Genomic DNA, 4435 nt, shown 5'->3' on the forward strand with positions numbered 1-4435 from the left:
GTGCCCAACATGGAGGCGTGGCCGGAGGGGGCGGCCCCGGGCCCCGTCCCAGTTATTGCCCCTGTCCCGGTCGCTGTTTCTGTCCCAGCTTCTGCTCTTGTTTGTGTCGCTGTCCCTCCCCTGCCCCAGCCCCTATCACTGTCCCTGTTCCAGTTACTGCCCTTCTCTCTGTCCCTGCACCTCTCCCTGCCCCGTCCCTGTCACTGTCCTTGTCTCTGTCCTTGTCTCTGTCCGTGCCCCGTCCTGTCCCAGCTACTGCCACTGTTCCTGTCCCAGCCCCATCGCTGTCCGTGCCTCCATTCCTGCCCCTGTTCCTCTCCATGTCCCTGTCCGTGCCTGTGTCACTGTTGCCCGGGCGGGCAGCGGAGCCGTGGAGCCTGGAGCTGGGCAGGACGGGCGGCTCCCGGCCGTGCCCGTGGGCAGGGGCGGTCCCGCAGCGCGGCTCAGCGGGGCTGGACGCGCTTAAGCCAAGGAAGGACGGCGGGGCAGGGTGGGCACGGGGCGCAGCCTCAGCCTGCTCGGGACCGGGGCCAGCAGCAGTGGCACCCGGAGAGCCTTGGCCCCACCAGGGACCCCCGGGCATGGCAGGGGCTGGGCTGCGCCCCACAGCCCCCCCCGCACCGCCGCTCTCGCTTCCTTCCCTGCGGGGGCTGCGCGGGACACCTGGCGGGCGACGGGACCTTTGCACGGGCGCTGTCGCCTTCTGCTGATAACGGGACTCGTGCGTAGGAGAAGGTCCAAGCACAGAGCCTGGGAAAGCAATTACGGGTTTGCCCAGATAAAATAGGTCAAGGACGCAGGTTGGAGTGTTCAGTCACCATCCCTGCCCCTGGCACATGACCGTGACTCACCGTGGTGGCCAGCGGTGAGGGGACAGCAGTGGCCACCTGTGGAGGGACGCTGTGCCCAGGGGGCGTGCGGTGGGCTTGGGGCCCTGGTGGGAATGTGCCTGGGGACCGTGGTGGTCTCCAGGGAGTGGAGCAGCACGATCCTGCTCCTGTGCTGCCGTGCACGCTGAAACCAGCTTCTTTTTCCCCACCATCGATTAGTAGATCTAATCAGGCCAGCTTAATGCCGAGTCCCTAATGAGGCTCAACCAGGAAGAAATTATTTCAATTAGTTACATGACATGCTATATTCTTGGGCAAGAGAAAAACAGGATACACAGCTACCCCTGCTCTGTCTGAAGAACTCGGCCAGCACCCGAAGTGTATCCCAAATGAAACCTGCTGGCTAATGGGAGGTGTGGGAGACATTCGAGAGCCCTCCCAGGGCACCAAGAGGAGGCTGCAGTTCCCTGGATGCAGGCAGTGAAGCACCATCATTCCCCAGCCTTATCTGCCCCAGGCGTGCTGCCCTCCTCACACAGAATCACAGAATCGTTTAAGCTGGAAAAGCCCTCTGAGATCATTGAATTCAATCATTCCTCCAGCACTGTCAAGGCCACCAGTAACCGTGTCCGCGAGTGCCACATCTACATGCCTGTTAAGCCCTCCAAGGATGGTGACCCCACCACTGCTGTGGGCAGCCTGCTCCAATGCCTGAACGCCCTTCTGGTGAAGACATTTTCCCCAATATCCAGCCTAAACCTCCCCTGGTGCAATTTGAAACCATCCCCTCTCATCCTGTCACTTGTTGCCTGGGAGAAGAGGCCAACTTCCACCTTGTTACAATCTCCTGTCAGGGAGCTGTAGAGTGGGAGAAGGATGCCTCTGAGCTTCCTTTTCTTCAGGCTGAGCCCCTCGAGCTCCCTCAGCTGCTCCTCTTCAGACCTGTGCTTCAGCCCCTTCCCCAGCTCCATTCCCTTCTCTGGACATGCTGCAGCACCCCGACATCTGGCAGAGCTTCCCAGGAGGCAGTTTGCTCCACAGAGTGGGGAAAAAACCCAAACCAACCAACCAACCAACCGAAAAAAATCCTCTGGATCATTTTGTGCCACACCAGTGGGTCCATGTGAAGGGTGTGAGGAAGGGGAGGGCTGGCATGGAGGGGCCAGGGAAAGGCACTGTACACGTGGGCACGAGCTGAGGCTGCTGCTCCACTGCCCTGCAGCTGCAGACAATTCCATCCCACTCAATTTCCTCACCCTGCGGTGTCATTTCCATGGAAATGAAAGCTGGAAATGAAGCTGTCCAGCCAGGACCTCACAGCAGAAGCAATATACATTGTTCTGCTGAGCAGCACTGAACTTGTCCTGGTCCTTGACTCCAGTGCCAGTGGGCACACACTGTTGTTCTGTTAAACATTAACTGGGAAAACAGCTTGGAAAACATTCCTTGACTTCATTAAAATCTTCAAAGGACACTTGATACTTACAAATTCTTATGAGCAGTTTGCACATACTTTAAATACTAATGCAGGCCAGGTTTATGGCTCTTATAACCCCTCCAGCAGAAATTATACACTAATTTTTAGGTGCAGCTGTCTCTACCCTGGAATAAGGCTGGTAGGGAATGCCATACAACAATTTAGGATTTAGCTCTTAGAAGGAGAAGACAAGCCAGCTTTCCTCTGGAAAAAGAAGAGGCAGGACACTGAGCAAGGTCATGTGGAAGGCACATTCACCCGATTTCCATCAGGTGTGTTAGCACATCCCCAGAAGCCACCTGAGAGGTGTGGGAGAGCCCTGGAGGTGTTACACATGTTGAGCTGATGGGTTCACATGAGCTCCCAGGCAGGCTTCCCTGCGGTGTGTGGTGTGGCTGCAGCTGAGGGCAGGGAACTCCTGAGACACAGGAATGGAGTGGTGTTGGGGAAGATGAAATAGGAAAACCTTACAAATATGATTGCCTGGCAAAAGATTTGGAAAATACAGACATTGAGATGAGAACTAGATTTGAAATAGCAAACCTTGACTACTGAATAACTAGAAAACAATAGTATAGCCAGGCTGAAAGCAATCCCCCCTTCTGATTAAACAATGCCCTTTACCTGCAGATAGGTCCAAAGGTCACATGGAATGCTTGGTCTCACCCCCAATGTCTGGTTCATCCCACACCTGTGACCCTCCCCTGCAGTATCAGGTACCTGTAACCCCATTGCCCAAGTCCTGTTCCAGCCCACCTTGAAGCCCCCTGATAAGGTGTGCCCAAGGGACCAGACTCTCTCTTGGACCTTCCCCTGGGACCCTCACCTGGAACCCTCGCTCCCTCTCTCTCTCTCCCTCTCTCCCTGGGCCTGCCATGAGTTGCACCTGGCAACTCCAAGCAGGGCCCTTCACCCCTTTTAATAAACCACATTTTCTAAGACCTGACTTCAGAGATCTCTCATCCATCCAAACCGTCCTGGAGACCCGCGCTTGCTACAGAGTGGTTTGAAAATGGTGATTTTGGAGGACAGACCAGGTTTTGCACCCTTTGCATTTCTACTAATGTTTTTTCCCCTTCCTTTCTCCTGTTCCCTGACATGACCCACCGTTATTAGCAGATGTGGGAAGGGAGGTGTGAATCCTGTTTACTGGGAAGCCTGTGCTGCCTGGAAACCCTGGTTTAGCAACATTTATCTCCCCCCAAGCCCTCCCCGTGCCTGGCAAACTCAGCGGCTCCATAATCAAAGCTTTTGTCTTTGTTGTTTACTTTTTTTCTTTCCGATTGCCTGAACAACACCAGCCAGAGGGAGGGAGATGACCTTGCCAAGGACGAGGGCAGGAGCTGGACCTAGACAGCACAACAGGCTGTGGAGAGCAGGTGAGCAGGAACAGCAGAGTGCAAGGCCACTGCAGTGGCTGCTTGCCCCCATTCCTGCTGGTTTCACACCTCTTTCCACACAGTAATTTGGTAAAGCCCGTTGCAAAAGCTTTGTGAAACACCCCACTGCTTTTGCAAGAGGGTTCTGTGAGACTACAGGTTGTTGGTGATTGGTTTTGGTGGAGGTGTCTACAGGGCAGAAGGGATCAGGGAGGAGATGTCCCTGTCCTTGTCTCCGTGACAGTGCCAGCTGAAGAGATCCTGCTGCATGCCCAGACTCCCACCAGCCTGTGCCTTCCTTCCTACTACATGCCAGTGCCTCCACAAAAACACGTTTAAGACCTTGTGAGCAGATCCAGGATCAGTGTAACAGCTCAAATGGAAAAATGCTACCTGGGAGGATAAAACCCCTGGATCTGCACTCTTTGTCCTGAAATCCCAAGCCCTAGGACAAAGGTCTTTCTTCCCCACTACCTTCACTATTGGGAAATTTTCCTGACTTTCTTGATCAAAATTCATGGTTTGAAAGTTCGGATCCACAGTGATCTGTGGCACAGATCTGTTGAACAGATTCAATGTCCCTTCACATCTGTCCAAGCTCATCTGGGTGGACCTAAGCCCTGCACTCTGAAAACTGGCTCTGTGAGAGAGAAGTGGTGGTTGTTCCTCCCTCCTTACACAGGATGGGTTCTGCTGTGCCTCCCACTGATTTACAAAACCCTCCAAGTGCCCCTGGTCTCAGCTGTCCT

The sequence above is a fragment of the Anomalospiza imberbis genome, chromosome 15 (assembly GCF_031753505.1).
Source record: "Anomalospiza imberbis isolate Cuckoo-Finch-1a 21T00152 chromosome 15, ASM3175350v1, whole genome shotgun sequence".
Taxonomy (NCBI): domain Eukaryota; kingdom Metazoa; phylum Chordata; class Aves; order Passeriformes; family Viduidae; genus Anomalospiza; species Anomalospiza imberbis.